Source organism: Lynx rufus, unplaced genomic scaffold, assembly GCF_022079265.1.
Source record: "Lynx rufus isolate CCGP_SWC_20201006 ecotype Redwood Valley unplaced genomic scaffold, mLynRuf1.p SCAF_19, whole genome shotgun sequence".
NCBI classification, from domain to species: domain Eukaryota; kingdom Metazoa; phylum Chordata; class Mammalia; order Carnivora; family Felidae; genus Lynx; species Lynx rufus.
In genome coordinates, this window is record NW_025814833.1 from 67,289 (window position 1) to 86,428 (window position 19,140).

Genomic DNA, 19,140 nt, shown 5'->3' on the forward strand with positions numbered 1-19,140 from the left:
TGCTTGGTCTTGAATGTCCTTACTCCTGGAAGAAAATATTGAGAATGGAGGATAAGAATTACCAGGGGCGCCTGGGTGGCGCAGTCGGTTAAGCGTCCGACTTCAGCCAGGTCACGATCTCACGGTCCGTGAGTTCGAGCCCCGCGTCAGGCTCTGGGCTGATGGCTCGGAGCCTGGAGCCTGTTTCCGATTCTGTGTCTCCCTCTCTCTCTGCCCCTCCCCTGTTCATGCTCTGTCTCTCTCTGTCCCAAAAAATAAAATAAACGTTGAAAAAAAAATTTTAAAAAAAAGAATTACCTATGAAAAATTAACATGTGGTTCAACTGACTACATTTCTGCTTACTGACTAACTGTAATAGTTTGCTTCCTTGAAATAACCTTCAGACTACTTAAATGATATTTTGTGTATGTTATCTAGATCATTCAGTCACTTGATTATAGACAATCTCTTAGTTGTCTACCACAGATGGCTTACTGGTTTAGCATGGCCTTGACTTTGTTGACTCTCCAAGGGTTAGTTCATCTCCAAGGACCCTAGGATATCTATCTGGGGCTCTGTGTACTGATCATACTTCTATAATGTCTCTTGAAAACAAACAAAATTTGTGACAAGCACATTCTTTGTTTCATCAACCTGGGCAAAGTTCTACCAATTTCCTGGGTCCCAATCTAGTACCTCTAATTACTATGCTTTCTCATGTGTTGACCTAAAGGACACTGTTTTGTTTTCAGCAAAAGGGCAAAGAATGTATGAGTATACAGAGGCATTTACAGGTAGAGAAGTAGCCTAAGCATTGTGGTTCCATAGAAACGTGATGTCAACATACCAATTACAACTTTTTATAGAGACATACATGCCCTGGCAGGGATTGCTAGGTACAGACCTAGGTGTTTGGGACCTTTCTGGGGAGTAACGAGACCAAAGGAATCCATATCCAAGTCACCATTCTCTTGCTTGGGGGCTTGGTGCCCTATCTGTCCTGTAGGAAAGCCCACCGGGGTCCCACCCAGCCCCAGTGAGTGTGGGTCCTGTTCCAAGCCTGTCCTGGAGTCCCTTTCCTCTAAGGCAGGGGTTACAGAGGTAACAAACATAATGACACTCTCTGATTCCCAGCTTCCCTCTCTGTAAAATGAGGATAAAGCAGAGAAAGAAGAAAAAACACCTGCAAGAAGTCTGTTACAACATGTGGTTTTTATGATCATGACCCAGTTGTATTACTGTCATTATCATCACTGTCAGCAGATATACAGTGTGAACTGCTCAGAGGGTCCTTACCAGAGAACAGGGTGTTCACCCTCCATCACTCCCTGCCTTGTACAGGCTGTCCAGACTTCCTCCCATTCCTGTCTATCATTCCCTGTCCATGACATAGGACACAATAGTTGCCCAGACCTTGCTCCAGTGCCCTATTTTCTCTCACTCACCTATCCCCTGTCTGACCTTGACCACTTTTGTAATACCTGCCACAGACTGCCAAGACGTGTTTCAATGTCTGAAGGCCATGGAGTACGGTTTTTCACATAGCTGAAACTCTTCCTTTATATCTACAAGGGGTTTTTGTTGTTGTTGTTGTTCAGACAGAATTAGAATCATTCTATTTTGGTGCAAAGCCTGGGTTTTGGGGAGATTGTTATTTTTCTAGTCCTTGCAGACTCTTCATAGAAGAGAAGCTTGATGATAGTGATACTTCAGTGTCATCTTTTGTAAAAGCCTGAACTTCTGCTTGAACATTGTGGTGAAAGCAAGTGGGATGAAGGGGATGTGATCCAAACCCACCAGACAGAGCTTTCTTCAAGTCAGGATGTAAAGGTGAGAATTTTTTTTTTTTTTGGTAAAGCATATTGACGGCCTTTCTCTCAATATTTCATAAAAATGGAATGATACAATATGTAGCATTTGCATATCCTTTTTTCTGTAGCTTCACATTAGTTATGTTTATAGCAAATGTATATGCAAACCAAACACTTTCTGCAAATGAACAATTTATTGCTTTTCAGTAAAAAAGCATCACTGAGATGGGTCTCAAGGCCTACTACATAGTGTGTACCTGCTGGTGGAATATAATTCCACTTGCTAAACCCCTTCTCCCAAGATGAGATCAAAGTAGCTTCTCATAAATAATGTACTGAAACAGGAAGAAATAGGAAATTTGAACAGACCAATTAATGAGCAAAGAAATTGAATCACTACTCAAAAATCTCCCAACAAAAAAGAGTCCTGGGCCATGTGGTTTTCCAGGGGAATTTTTTAAATGATATCTCATGGATATATAAACCACATCTTTATCCATTCATCAGTTGATGGACATTTGGGCTCTTCCCATAATTTGGGTATTGTTGATAGTACTGCCATAAACATTAGGGTACATGTGCTCCTATGAATAGCATTCTTGTATGCTTTGGATAAATTCCTAGTAGTGCTATTGCTGGGTTGTAGGGTAATTTTGTTTTTAATTTTTTGAGGAAACTCCACACTGTTTTCTATATGCTAAGTGAAATAAGTCAGTCAGAGAAAGACCGATATCATATGTTTCCACTCATATGTGGAATTTGAAAAACTTAACAGAGGTAAGTGTAATTGCTCACCAACATTTGTTGTTTATTATGTTGTTAATTTTAACAATTCTGACAGATGTGAGGTGGTATCTCATTTTGGTTTTGATTTGTATTTTTATTTCCCTGATGGTGAGTGATGTTGAACATCTTTTCATGTATTAGCCATTTGGATGTCTTCTTTGGAAAAGTGTCTATTCATGTCTTCTCCCCATTTTTTTTTAACTGGGCTATTTGTTTCGGGGCTATTTGTTGAGTTTGATATGGGGTGGAATGGGAAAGGGAAGGGAAAGAGAAAAAATAGTTTCAAACAGAGAGGGAGACAAACCATAAAAGGCTCTCAAATACACAGAAAAAACTGAGAGTTGATGAGGCTGGCAGAGGAAAGAGGAAAATGGGTGATGGGCATTGAAGAGGGCACTTGTTGGGATGAGCACTGGGTGTTGTATGTAAGCAATCATGGCAATGTACTCCTGAAGCCAAGAACACACTGTATACACTGCATGTTAGCTAACTTGACAACAAATTATATTTTAAAAAATTTAAAAAAACATGTATCTCATGGACTTAATATTTCCCCCCCTTTTTTTTTGTAATTCAAGTTTAAGTTAGGTAATGTAGTATACTCTGGGCTTCAAGAATAGAACCCAGTGATTCATCTCTCACATATGATGCCCAGTGCTCATCCCAAAAATTGCCCTCCTTAATGATCACCACCCATTTAACCCACCCCCAACATGCCCTCCAGGAACCCAAGGGAATTCTACCAGACATTTAGAGAACAGTTAATACCTATTCTTCTCAAACGGTTTGAAAAAAATAGAAATAGAAGGAAAACTTCCCAAATCATTCTACAAGGCCACCAGAAAAAAAAAAACTACTAAAAAGGAGATTTACAGGCCAATCTCCCTGATGAACCTGGATGAAAATTCTCAACTAGATACTAGCAAGTCAAATTCAACAGTATATTAAATGAATTATTTACCATGATCATGTGGGATTTATTCCTGGGCAGCAGGGTTTGTTCAATATTTGCAAATCAATCAACATGACATTCCACATTAATAAAGGAGAGGATAAGAACCATGTGATTCTCTCAAAAGTTGCAGAAAAAGCATTTAACAAAATAAGCATCCATTCTTGATAAAAACCCTCAACAAAATAGGGATAGATGGAACATACCTCAACATCATAAAGGCCATATATGAAAGACTCACAGCTAGTACCATCTTCAATGGGGAAAAATGGAAAACCCTTCCCTTATGGCTGGGAATAAGACAAAGATGTCCACTCTCACCATTACTATTTAACATAGTACTATAAATCTTAGTTTCAACAATCAGACAACAAAAAGAAATTAAAGTCATGCAAATCACAAAGGAAGAAGTCAAACATTCACTATTTGCAGATGACATGATATTCTGTGTAGAATACCTGAAAGTCTCCATCAACAATTGCTAGAACTGATATGTGAATTCAACAAAGTTGCAGGATATAAATCAACATGCAGCAATCTATTGCATTTCTACATAGCAGCAGAAAAAGAAATCAAGGAATCAAGTCCTTTTGCAATAGCATCAAAAACTATAAGATACCCAGGAATAAGCCTAACCAAAGATGTAAAATATCTTTACTCTGAAAACTAGAAATCACTTATGAAATAAATTGAAGAAGACACAAAGAAATTTAAAAGCATCCCACACCCAGGGATTGAAAGAATAAACATTGTTAAAATGTCTATACTACTGAAAACAATCTACACATTTAATGCAATCCTTATCAAAATCCCCATGAAACCAAAATATTTCAAATAGGTAGGACAACAATACTAAAATTTTATTGGAGCCACAAAAGACACCAAATAGCCAACATAATACTGAAAAAAAATACAAAACTGGAAGCATCATGATCCTCATTTTTAGCTATATTACAAAGCTGCAGTCATCAAGACAGTATGGTACAGGCACAAAAAAGGACACATAAATTAATGGAACAGAATAGAAAATCCAGAAATAGTCCCACAACTATATGGTCAACCAAACTTTAACAAAGCAAGAAAGAATATCCAATAGAAAAAAAAGACATCTCTTCAACAAATGATGTTTGTAAAACTGGATGTTGACATGCAGAAGAATAAAACTGTACTATTTTATTACACTATATACAAAGATAAATTCAAAATGGATGAAAGACTCATTTAGGAGAAATATGAAACCATCAAAGTCCTAGAAGAGAACACAGGCAACAACCTCTTTGACCTTGGCCACAGCAACTTCTTACTAGACATAGCGCTAAAGGCAAGGGAAACAAAAGCAAATATGAACTAATGCGACTTTATCAAGGTAAAAAAAAAAGCTTCTGCACAGTGAAGGAAACAATCAACAAAACTAAAAGGCAGTATATGGAATGGGGGAAGATATTTGTAAAGGACATATCTATAAAGGGTTAGTATCCAAAATCTATAAAGAACATATCAAACTCAACAAATAGCCCCGAAACAAATAGCCCAATTAAAAAAAAAATGGGGAGAAGACATGAATAGACACTTTTCCAAAGAAGACATCCAAATGGCTAATACATGAAAAGATGTTCAACATCACTCACCATCAGGGAAATAAAAATACAAATCAAAACCAAAATGAGATACCACCTCACATCTGTCAGAATTGTTAAAATTAACAACATAATAAACAACAAATGTTGGTGAGGATGTGGAGAAAGGGGACCTTTTGAACTGTTGTTGGGAATGCAAACTGATGCAGCCCCTCTGGAGAACAGTATGGAGGTTCCTCAAATAACTAAAAATAGAACTACTCTAGGATCCAGCAATTACACTATTAGGTATTTACCCAAAGGATACAAAACAATAGTTTCAAAGAGGTACATGCACCCCAATGTTTACAGCAGCATTATCAACAATAGCCAACTATGGAGAGAGCCCAAATGTGCATCGACTGATGAATGGATAAAGATGTGGTATATACAAGTATAGAATGGGAAATTACTCAGCACTCAAAAAGACTGAAATCTTGCCATTTGCAACAACATGGATGGGGCTAGAATGTATTATGCTAAGCAAAATAAGTCAATCAGAGAAAGCAAGCATCATATGATTTCACTCATATGTGGAATTAAAGAAACAAAACAGATGAACGTATGGAAAGGTGGTGAAAGTGAAGAGATGAAAACAAACCACAGAGACTTAACATTAGAGAACAAACTGAGGGATTGGTGGAAGGAGGTAGGTGGGAGTTGTGCTAGATGGGTGATGGGTATTAAGGAGAGTACCTGTTGTGATAAGCAGTGGGTCTTGTATGTATTGTGATGAGCACTGGGTCTTGTATGTAAGTGATGAATCACTGAACTCTCCTCTTGAAACCAGTAATGCACTGAATGTTAACTAGCAAATATTTAAATTTAAAGAATCTGGTTATTTCCAAGGTAGTTCACCAGAGTTTAAATGGGAATTTTCTGGTCATGTTTACCTTACTGTATAGGTAACCTGATTGGTTTTCAAAGGGCCTGAGTTAAATTATCCAATTTCCTTCCCAAAGAACCTAGACTATATCTATAGCAAATACCTATGAGGAGACTGGTTGATTAAAATTTTGTGAGTAATTGATTGTGTCCACAATATCCTAACATACAGTCTTGCTTTGTTGTTTTTTTTTTTTTAATTTTCAACCTTTTATTTCCACCTTTGGAAAAACTCTAGATTAGATATCCCTAGATCTAATTGACAAATTGCTACATTTTTATAAATAGATATTCTAATTTTATGTAAAATCAAGAACAAAAGAAGGAAGATGAATATTATGAGGTCACATATGAGAGTAGAGTTTTGCCTAGTATGACTTTATAAATTCAGTATTAGATAGCTGAGGGGAATGGAACCTAGAGAAAGTTTTGTAAACATGTATGATGTGGGTATTATTTTTTGTTTAGATTTTAATAGGCTAACTTACAGTTCATTAATACTTCTGGACACACACCATAGGGGTCATCAATTTCTTAATTAGTATTGAGTCCATTTAATTCCAAATCTCTGTATCCTTAGATTAGTGTTAAAAATAAATTAGATTCCCAGTATAAAAAAGAGAGAGAGAGATACATCCAGATTCAGGAGGCACAGGGATCCCCAAAAATTCAATTGAAGGAGGTCCATACCAAGACACATACTTATTAAAATGACAAAACATAATGATAAAAAAATAATTTTAAAAGTCACAACAGGAAAAAGAGAGTGCCACATATAAAAGAAATCCCATAAGACCGTCAACAGATTTTTCATCAGAAACATTGCAGGCTAGAAGGGAGTGGCAGATATTCAAAGTGCTGAAAGGGAAAAGTCTTCAGCCAAGAATATAATACCCAGTAAAACTATCATTCAGAATAGAAAGAGAGATAAAAGATTCAGAGACAAAAAAAATGCTAAAGGAGTCCATGACCACTAAACCAGAGCCTAAAAGAAATGATAAAGGAGACTGAATGGAATGGAAAAACCTTAAGTGTATGAAAAAAAAAACACAAAACAGTAAAAATAAATACCTCAGTAAAAATATGTCAAGGGATTCACAAAATAAAAGGATGTAAAATATCACACCAAATATCTGAGTTATTAAGGGGAAATGAATAAACAATGAGTTCAAAATTCAGTGACAATCAGTTTAATATAAACTCCTATAGGGGCACCTGGGTGGCTCATTTGGATAAATATCTGACTTTGTCACAGGTCATGATCTCATGGTTCATTTGTTTGAGCCCCGTGTCAGGCTCTGTGCTGACGCTCAAAGCCTGGGGCCTGCTTTGGATTCTGTGTCTCCCTTTCTGTCCCTCCCAGGCTTGCACTCTTTCTTTCTCTCTCTCAAAACTAAATACACTTTAAAAAAATAAATAGACTCCTATATGTAGAATATGTTATATACAAACCAAATAGCAACCACATATCAAAAAAAGTAGTAGATATGCAAAAAATCGAGTAAGGAATCCAAGTATATCATTAAAGAAAACCAATAATCATAAAAGATAAAAAGAAAAGAAGGAATCAGAAAAAGTCTACAAAAACAACTATAACACAAGTAACAAAATGAAAATAAACACATATTTACCAATAATTCCTTTGAATGAAAATGGACTAAATGCTCCATTAAAAAGACATCGGGTGTCAGAGTAGATAAAAACAAGACCAATCCATATGCTGCCTACAAGAGACTCATTTCAGAATTAAAGACCCATGCAGATTGCAGGTGAAAGCATGGAGAAAGATTTATCATGCAAATGATGTCAAAAGAAAGCTGGAGTAGCAATACTTATACACTTTAAAACAGTCTGTGAAAAGAGACAAAGAATGACACTCTATAATAATAAATGGGGTTAATCTGACAGGAAGACATAACCATTGCAAATATTTATGCACCCAAAATAGAAGCACATGAATCCATAAAACAGTTAAAAAAACATAATGGAAGTAATCAAAAAGTAATATAATAAGAGCAGGGGGCTTTAACACACATTTACATCCATGGACAGATTATCTAAACAAAATAAACAAGCAAACAATGGTTTTGAACCACACACGGGAATAAAAGGACTTAAGAGATATATTCAGAACATTCTCTCTTAAAATAGAATACACTTTCTGTTCAAGTACACATGGAATATTCTCCAGAATTGATCATATATTAGGTAACAAAACAAACCTCAACAAATTCACAAAGATCAAAGTCATACCATGCATTTTTTCTGACCTCAACATGATGAAACTAACAATGAACCACAAGAAAAAAATCTGAAAAGGGCACATATATATGTAGGTTAAACATCATGATACAAAACAATGAATGGGTCAACAAAGAACTCAAAGGAGAAATCAACAAGTACATGGAAACAAATGAAAATGAAAACACTGTTGTTTTCAAAAACTGTATCCCAAAATCTTTGGGATACAACAAAGATACAACAAAACCTGTTCTAAGAGGGAACTTAGTAGAAGTACAGTCCTAACTCAAGAAGCAAGAAAAGTCTCAAATACAACCTAGCCTTATACCTTAAAGGAGCTAGAAAATGAAGAAAAAACAAACAAAAAAAAACCAGCAGAAGTAAATAATAAAGATTCGAGCAGACGTAAATTATATGGAAACTAAAACAAACAAACAAACAAACAAACAAAAAAAAGAGGAAAGATCCAGGACACCAAGAGCTGGTTCTTCGAAAAGATCAACAAAATTGATGAAACTCGAGGCAGACTCATGAGAGAGAAATAAAGAACTCAAATGAATAAAATCAGAAACAAAAGAGATGTCACAACCAATAATAGAAATAGGGAATTGGTAAGAGATTATGAAAAACTATATGCCAAGAAATAAGACAACATAGAAGAAATGGATAAATTCCTAGCAATGTATAACCTGCCAAAACTGAACAAAGAAAAAAGAAAATTTGAACTGACCAATTAACAGCAAGGAGATTGAATCAATAATCAAAAAATTCCCACAAACAAAAGTACAGGAACAGATGCTTCACAGACGAATTCTACCAAAAGTTTAAAGAGGAGTTAATACCTGTCCCTCTTAAACTATTCCAAAAAAAATAGAAGAAAAACTTCCAAATCATTCCATAAGGCCAATAACACCCTGACACCAAAACCAGAGAAAGACACCACAAAAAACAAAGAACTACAGGCCAATATCTCTGATAAACATAGATGTAAAAATTCTGAACAAAATATTAGCAAACCAAACCCAACAATGCATTAAAAAAATCATTCACCACAATCAAGTGGGATTTATTCCTGGGTTGCCAGTGTGGTTCAATATTTGGAAATCAATCAACCTGGTGCATCACAACAATAATAGAAAGATAAAAATGTATAATCATTTCAATACATGCAGAAAAAGCATTGGACAAAGCACAACATCTATTCATGGTAAAAGCCCTCAACAAAGTCAGTTTAGAGGAACAAACCTTAACATAATAAAGGCCATATATGAAAATCCTACAGCTGACATCATACTCTGGGGAAAAACTGAAAGCCTTCCCTCTAAGGTCAGGAACAATATAGCATCTTCACTCTCAACATATTTATTCAACATAGTGCTGGAAGTCCTAGCCATAACAATTAGAAAACAAACAGAAACAAAAAGCATCCAAACTGGTAAAGAAGTAAAGCTTTCACTATTTGCAGGTGACATATTACTCTATATAGAAAACCCTAAAGTCTCCACAAAAAAAAAAACCCACAAAAAAGCACAAAAAAAACCACTACAACTGACAAATAAATTCAGTCAAGTCACAGGATACTAAATCAATGTGTAGAAATCTGTTACATTACTATACACTAATAATAATGAAGCAGCAGTAAGAGAAGTTAAGAAAACAATATCATTTACAACTACAACTAAAGTAATAATATACCCAGGAACAAGCTTAACCAAAGAGGTGAAAGACCTGTATCTGAAATTATAAAACACTGATGAAAGAAATGGAAGACAACACAAAGATGGAAAGGCACCCCATGTTCACGGGTAGGAAGAACTGATACATGTTATTTTATTTTTTTTAATTTTTTTTAACATTTGTTTATTTTTGAGACAGAGCATGAATGGGGGAGGGTCAGACAGAGAGGGACTCACAGAATCCAAAACAGGCTCCAGGCTCTGAGCGGTCAGCACAGAGCCCGATGCGGGGCTTCAACTCATGGACCGCGAGATCATGACCTGAGCTGAAGTCGGACGCTTAACTGACTGAGCCACCCAGGTACCCTGAACTGATACATTTTAAAATATCTATACTACACAAAGCAATCTACACGTTCAATGCAATCCCTATCAAAATACCAACAGCATTTTTCACAGAAATAGAACAGAAAATCTTTAAATTTAAAAGGATTTTTTTTTTCAACGTTTATTTATTTTTGGGACAGAGAGAGACAGAGCATGAACGGGGGAGGGGCAGAGAGAGAGGGAGACACAGAATGAGAAACAGGCTCCAGGCTCTGAGCCATCAGCCCAGAGCCTGACGCGGGGCTCGAACTCACGGACCGCGAGATCGTGACCTGGCTGAAGTCGGACGCTTAACCGACTGCGCCACCCAGGTGCCCCAAAATCTTTAAATTTATATGGAACCACAAAAGATCCGGAATGGCCAAAACAACCTTGCAAAAGAAAAGTAAAGCTGGAGGTACCACAATTCCAGACTTCGTTATATTAAAAAACTGCAGGCCCACTGTGGCGGCTGCTCCGCTAGGCTCTGGGCTTGCGCTGGGTGCTCCAAACTCCAGGTAGAAGGGCCCCCAGCGTCCGAGATCTGCCGCTGAGAAGTCACCGAGAGAACAAGATGATTCCACTGCTCCTGAGTCATCACTGTCCCTATATGTAATGCAAACAAGCATGAGTAGAGGAGCGACAGGAAGATGGCAGCGTAGGAGGACGCTGGGCTCACCGCGCGTCCTGCTGATCACTTAGATTCCACCTACACCTGCCTAAATAACCCAGAAAACCGCCAGAGGATTAGCAGAACGGAGTCACCGGACCCAAGTGCAGACGAGAGGCCCACGGAAGAGGGTAGGAAGGGCGGCGAGGCGGTGCGCGCTCCACGGACTGGCGGGAGGGAGCCGGGGCGGAGGGGTGGCTCGCCAGCCAAGCAGAGCCCCCGAGTCTGGCTTGCAAAAGCTGAGGGGCCTGACAGACTGTGTTCCGACAGCAAGCGCGACTTAGCGTCTGGGAGGTCATAAGTTAACAGCTCTGCTGAGAAAGCGGGAAGGCTGGAGGACAAAGGGAGGGTGAGCTGCGGAGCCCCCGGACGATAGAGCTCAGTTTGGCGGGGAACAAAGGCGCTCGCCAGCGCCATCTCCCCCGCCCATCCCCCAGCCAAAATCCCAAAGGGAACCGGTTCCGGCCAGGGAATTGCTCACTCCGCGCAAACACCCAACTCTGTGCTTCTGCAGAGCCAAACCTCCGGCAGCGGATCTGACTCCCTCCCGCTGCCACAGGGCCCCTCCTGAAGTGGATCACCTAAGGAGAAGCAAGCTAAGCCTGCCCCCCGTGCCGCCGTGCACCTTGACTTCCCACCCCAGCTAATACACCAGATCCCCAGCATCACAAGCCTGGCAGTGTGCAAGTAGCCCAGACGGGCCACGCCACCCCACAGTGAATCCCGCCCCTAGGAGAGGGGAAGAGAAGGCACACACCAGTCTGACTGTGGCCCCAGCGGTGGGCTGGGGGCAGACATCAGGACTGACTGCGGCCCCGCCCACCAACTCCAGTTATACACCACAGCACAGGGGAAGTGCCCTGCAGGTCCTCACCACACCAGGGACTATCCAAAATGACCAAGTGGAAGAATTCCCCTCAGAAGAATCTCCAGGAAATAACAACAGCTAATGAGCTGATCAAAAAGGATTTAAATAATATAACAGAAAGTGAATTTAGAATAATAGTCATAAAATTAATCGCTGGGCTGGAAAACAGTATACAGGACAGCAGAGAATCTCTTGCTACAGAGATCAAGGGACTAAGGAACAGTCACCAGGAGCTGAAAAACGCTTTAAAGGAAATGCAAAACAAAATGCAAACCACCACGGCTCGGATGGAAGAGGCAGAGGAGAGAATAGGTGAACTAGAAGATAAAGTTGTGGAAAAAGTGGAATCTGAGAAAAAGAGAGATAAAAAAATCCAGGAGTATGAGGGGAAAATTAGAGAACTAAGTGATACACTAAAAAGAAAGAATATACGCATAATTGGTATCCCAGAGGAGGAAGAGAGAGGGAAAGGTGCTGAAGGGGTACTTGAAGAAATAATAGCTGAGAACTTCCCTGAACTGGGGAAGGAAAAAGGCATTGAAATCCAAAAGGCACAGAGAACTCCCTTCAGACGTAACTTGAATCGATCCTCTGCACGACATATCATAGTGAAACTGGCAAAATACAAGGATAAAGAGAAAAATCTGAAAGCAGCAAGGGGTAAACGTGCCCTCACATATAAAGGGAGACCTATAAGACTCGTGACTGATCTCTCTTTTGAAACTTGGCAGGCCAGAAAGAATTGGCACGAGATTTTCAGTGTGCTAGACAGAAAAAATATGCAGCCGAGAATCCTTTATCCAGCAAGTCTGTCATTTAGAATAGAAGGAGAGATAAAGGTCTTCCCAAACAAACAAAAACTGAAGGAATTTGTCACCACTAAACCAGCCCTACAAGAGATCCTAAGGGGGACCCTGTGAGACAAAGTACCAGAGACATCACTACAAGCATAAAACATACAGACATCACAATGAGTCTAAACCCGTATCTTTCTATAATAACACTGAATGTAAATGGATTAAATGCGCCAACCAAAAGACATAGGATATCAGAATGGATAAAAAAACAAGACCCATCTATTTGCTGTCTACAAGAGACTCATTTTAGACCTGAGGACACCTTTAGATTGAGAGTCAGGGGATGGAGAACTATTGATCATGCTACTGGAAGCCAAAAGAAAGCTGGAGTAGCCATACTTATATCAGACAAACTAGACTTTAAATTAAAGGCTGTAACAAGAGATGAAGAAGGACATTATATAATAGTTACAGGGTCTATCCATCAGGAAGAGCTAACAATTATAAATGTCTATGCGCCGAATACCGGAGCCCCGAAATATATAAAAAATTACTCATAAACATAAGCAACCTTATTGAGAAGAATGTGGTAATTGCAGGGGACTTTAACACCCCACTTACAGAAATGGATAGATCATCTAGACACACGGTCAATAAAGAAACAAGGGCCCTGAATGAGACATTGGATCAGATGGACTTGACAGATATATTTAGAACTCTGCATCCCAAAGCAACAGAATATACTTTCTTCTCGAGTGCACATGGAACATTCTCCAAGATAGATCATATACTGGGTCACAAAACAGCCCTTCATAAGTTTACAAGAATTGAAATCATACTATGCATACTTTCAGACCACAATGATATGAAGCTTGAAATCAACCACAGGAAAAAGTCTGGAAAACCTCCAAAAGCATGGAGGTTAAAGAACACCCTACTAACGAATGAGTGGGTCAACCAGGCAATTAGAGAAGAAATCAAAAAATATATGGAAACAAACGAAAATGAAAATACAACAATCCAAACGCTTTGGGACGCAGCGAAGGCAGTCCTGAGAGGAAAATACATTGCAATCCAGGCCTATCTCAAGAAACAAGAAAAATCCCACATACAAAATGTAACAGCACACCTAAAGGAACTAGAAGCAGAACAGCCAAGGCAGCCTAAACCCAGCAGAAGAAGAGAAATAATAAAGATCAGAGCAGAAATAAACAATATAGAATCTAAAAAAACTGTAGAGCAGATCAATGAAACCAAGAGTTGGTTTTTTGAAAAAATAAACAAAATTGACAAACCTCTAGCCAGGCTTGTCAAAAAGAAAAGGGAGATGACCCAAATAGATAAAATCCTGAATGAAAATGGAATTATTACAACCAATCCCTCAGAGATACAAACAATTATCAGGGAATACTATGAAAAATTATATGCCAACAAATTGGACAACCTGGAAGAAATGGACAAATTCCTGAACACCCATACTCTTCCAAAACTCAATCAGGAGGAAATAGAAAGCTTGAACAGACCCATAACCAGCGAAGAAATTGAATCGGTTATCAAAAATCTCCCAACAAATAAGAGTCCAAGACCAGATGGCTTCCCAGGGGAGTTCTACCAGACGTTTAAAGCAGAGATAATACCTATCCTTCTCAAGCTATTCCAAGAAATAGAAAGGGAAGGAAAACTTCCAGACTCATTCTATGAAGCCAGTATTCCTTTGATTCCTAAACCAGACAGAGACCCAGTAAAAAAAGAGAACTACAGGCCAATATCCCTGATGAATATGGATGCAAAAATTCTCAATAAGATACTAGCAAATCGAATTCAACAGCATATAAAAAGAATTATTCACCATGATCAAGTGGGATTCATTCCTGGGATGCAGGGCTGGTTCAACATTCGCAAATCAATCAACGTGATACATCACATTAAAAAAAAAAAGAGAAGAACCATATGATCCTGTCAATCGATACAGAAAAGGCCTTTGACAAAATCCAGCACCCTTTCTTAATAAAAACCCTTGAGAAAGTCGGGATAGAAGGATACTTAAAGATCATAAAAGCCATTTATGAAAAGCCCACAGCTAACATCATCCTCAACGGGGAAAAACTGAGAGCTTTTTCCCTGAGATCAGGAACACGACAGGGATGCCCACTCTCACCGCTGTTGTTTAACATAGTGCTGGAAGTTCTAGCATCAGCAATCAGACAACAAAAGGAAATCAAAGGCATCAAAATTGGCAAGGATGAAGTCAAGCTTTCGCTTTTTGCAGATGACATGATATTATCCATGGAAAATCCGATAGACTCCACCAAAAGTCTGCTAGAACTGATACATGAATTCAGCAAAGTTGCAGGATACAAAATCAATGTACAGAAATCAGTTGCATTCTTATACACTAACAACGAAGCAACAGAAAGACAAATAAAGAAAATGATCCCATTCACAATTGCACCAAGAAGCATAAAATACCTAGGAATAAATCTAACCAAAGATGTAAAGGATCTGTATGCTGAAAACTATAGAAAGCTTATGAAGGTAATTGAAGAAGATTTAAAGAAATGGAAAGACATTCCCTGCTCATGGATTGGAAAAATAAATATTGTTAAAATGTCAATACTACCCAAAGCTATCTACACATTCAATGCAATCCCAATCAAAATTGCACCAGCATTCTTCTCGAAATTAGAACAAGCAATCCTAAAATTCATATGGAATCACAAAAGGCCCCGAATAGCCAAAGGAATTTTGAAGAAGACCAAAGCAGGAGGCATCACAATCCCAGACTTTAGCCTCTACTACAAAGCTGTCATCATCAAGACAGCATGGTATTGGCACAAAAACAGACACACAGACCAATGGAATAGAATAGAAACCCCAGAACTAGACCCACAAACGTATGGCCAACTCATCTTTGACAAAGCAGGAAAGAACATCCAATGGAAAAAAGACAGCCTCTTTAACAAATGGTGCTGGGAGAACTGGACAGCAACATGCAGAAGGTTGAAACTAGACCACTTTCTCACACCATTTACAAAAATAAACTCAACATGGATAAAGGACCTAAATGTGAGACAGGAAACCATCAAAACCTTAGAGGAGAAAGCAGGAAAAGACCTCTCTGACCTCAGCCGTAGCAATCTCTTACTCGACACATCCCCAAAGGCAAGGGAATTAAAAGCAAACGTGAATTACTGGGACCTTATGAAGATAAAAAGCTTCTGCACAGCAAAGGAAACAACCAACAAAACTAAAAGGCAACCAACGGAATGGGAAAAGATATTTGCAAATGACATGTCGGACAAAGGGCTAGTATCCAAAATCTAGAAAGAGCTCACCAAACTCCACACCCGAAAAACAAATAACCCAGTGAAGAAATGGGCAGAAACCATGAATAGACACTTCTCTAAAGAAGACATCCGGATGGCCAACAGGCACATGAAAAGATGTTAAGCGTCGCTCCTTATCAGGGAAATACAAATCAAAACCACACTCAGGTATCACCTCACGCCAGTCAGAGTGGCCAAAATGAACAAATCAGGAGACTATAGATGCTGGAGAGGATGTGGAGAAACGGGAACCCTCTTGCATTGTTGGTGGGAATGCAAATTGGTGCAGCCGCTCTGGAAAGCATGTGGAGGTTCCTCAGAAAATTAAAAATAGACCTACCCTATGACCCAGCAATAGCACTGCTAGGAATTTACCCAAGGGATACAGGAGTACTGATGCATAGGGGCACTTGTACCCCAATGTTCATAGCAGCACTCTCAACAATAGCCAAATTATGGAAAGAGCCTAAATGTCCATCAACTGAGGAATGGATAAAGAAATTGTGGTATATATACACAATGGAATACTATGTGGCAATGAGAAAAAATGAAATATGGCCTTTTGTAGCAACGTGGATGGAACTGGAGAGTGTGATGCTAAGTGAAATAAGCCATACAGAGAAAGACAGATACCATATGGTTTCACTCTTATGTGGATCCTGAGAAACTTAACAGGAACCCATGGGGGAGGGGAAGGAAAAAAAAAAAAAAAAGGACGTTAGAGTGGGAGAGAGCCAAAGCATAAGAGACTGTTAAAAACTGAGAACAAACTGAGGGTTGATGGGGGGTGGGAGGGAGGGGAGGGTGGGTGATGGGTATTGAGGAGGGCACGTTTTGGGATGAGCACTGGGTGTTGTATGGAAACCAATTTGTCAATAAATTTCATATATATAAAAAAAACTGTAGTAATCAAAACAGGATGGTACTGGCACAAAAATAGACACATAGATCAATAGAACAGAATAGAAAACACAGCAATAAACCCACAATTATATCATCAACTAATCTTTGAGAAAGGAGGAAAGAATATCTAATGGGGAAAAAAAGGCAGCCTCTTCAACAAATGGTGTTGGGAATTCTGGTCAGTGACATGCAAAGAATGAAACTGGACCACGTTCTTACACGATAAAAAAAAATTCAAAATTGATTAAAGACCTAAATGTGAGATCTGAAACCATAAAAATCCTAGAAGAGAGAACAAGCAATAATGTGTCTGACATCAGCTGCAACAACATTTTTCTAGATGTGTCTCCTGTGGCAAGGGACGTATAAGCAAAAATAAACTATTGGGACTAGGTCAACATAAAAAGCTCTCCACAACAAAAGACAACAACAAAAACAATCAACAAAACTAAAAGGCAAGCTATGAAATGGGAGAAGAAATTGGAAATGACATATCTGAATAGTATCCAAAATATACAAAGAACTTATGAGACAACACCCAAAAAGAAATAATCCAATTAAAAAATGGGCGTAAGACATGAACAGTCATTTCTCCAAAGAAGACACACAGATGGCCAATAGACACATGCATAGATGCTCAATATCACTCATTATCATGGAAGTGCAAATCAAAAATACAATAAGATATCACTTCACACCTGTAAGAATGGCTTAAAAAAAAACAAGATACAAGTGTTGGAGACGAAGTAGAGAGAAAGGAACCCTTCTGAACGGTTATTGGGAATGAAAACTAGCGTAGCCATTGTGGAAAACAGTATGGGGTTTCCTCAAAAAGTTAAAAATAGAACTAACCGATTTTGAGGGAAGATGGCGGTGTAGGAGGACGCTGGGCTCACCGTGCGTCCTGCTGATCACTTAGATTCCACCTACACCTGCCTAAATAACCCAGAAACTGCCAGAAGACTAGCAGAGCGGATTCTCTGGAGCCAAGCAGAGATGAGAGGATCATGGAAGAGGGTAGGAAAGGCGGCCAGGCGGTGCGCGCTCCACGGACTGGCGGGAGAGAGCCGGGGCGGAGGGGCTGCTCGCTGGCCAGGCAGAGCCCCCGAGTCTGGCTTGCAAAAGCGGAGGGGCCTGACGGACTGTGTTCCGACAGCAAGCGCGACTTAGCGTCTGGGAGGTCATAAGTTAACAGCTCTGCTGAGAAAGCGGGAAGGCTGGAGGACAAAGGGAGGGAGACCTGCTGAGCCCCTGGACTACAGAGCTCAGTTTGGTGGGGAACAAAGGCGCTTGCCAGCGCCATCTCCCTCGCCCATCCCCCAGCCAAAATCCCAAAGAGAACCAGTTCCTGCCAGGGAACTTGCTCGCTCCGAGCAAACACCCAACTCTGCGCTTCTGCGGAGCCAAACCTCCGGCAGCGGATCTGACTCCCTCCCGCTGCCACAGGGCCCCTCCTGAAGTGGATCACCTAAGGAGAAGCGAGATAAGCCTGCCCCTCCTGCCCCCGCGCACCTTGCCTACCCACCCCAGGTAATACGCCAGATCCCCAGCATCACAAGCCTGGCAGTGTGCAAGTAGCCCAGACGGGCCACGCCACCCCACAGTGAATCCCGCCCCTAGGAGAGGGGAAGAGAAGGCACACACCAGTCTGACTGTGGCCCCAGCGGTGGGGTGGGGGCAGACATCAGGTCTGACTGCGGCTCTGCCCACCAACCCCAGTTATACACCACAGCACAGGGGAAGTGCCCTGCAGGTCCTCACCACGCCAGGGACTATCCAAAATGACCAAGCGGAAGAATTCCCCTCAGAAGAATCTCCAGGAAATAACAACAGCTAATGAGCTGATCAAAAAGGATTTAAATAATATAACAGAAAGTGAATTTAGAATAATAGTCATAAAATTAATCGCTGGGCTGGAAAACAGTATACAGGACAGCAGAGAATCTCTTGCTACAGAGATCAAGGGACTAAGGAACAGTCACCAGGAGCTGAAAAACGCTTTAAATGAAATGCAAAACAAAATGCAAACCACCACGGCTCGGATGGAAGAGGCAGAGGAGAGAATAGGTGAACTAGAAGATAAAGTTATGGAAAAAGAGGAAGCTGAGAAAAAGAGAGATAAAAAAATCCAGGAGTATGAGGGGAAAATTAGAGAACTAAGTGATACACTAAAAAGAAAGAATATACGCATAATTGGTATCCCAGAGGAGGAAGAGAGAGGGAAAGGTGCTGAAGGGGTACTTGAAGAAATAATAGCTGAGAA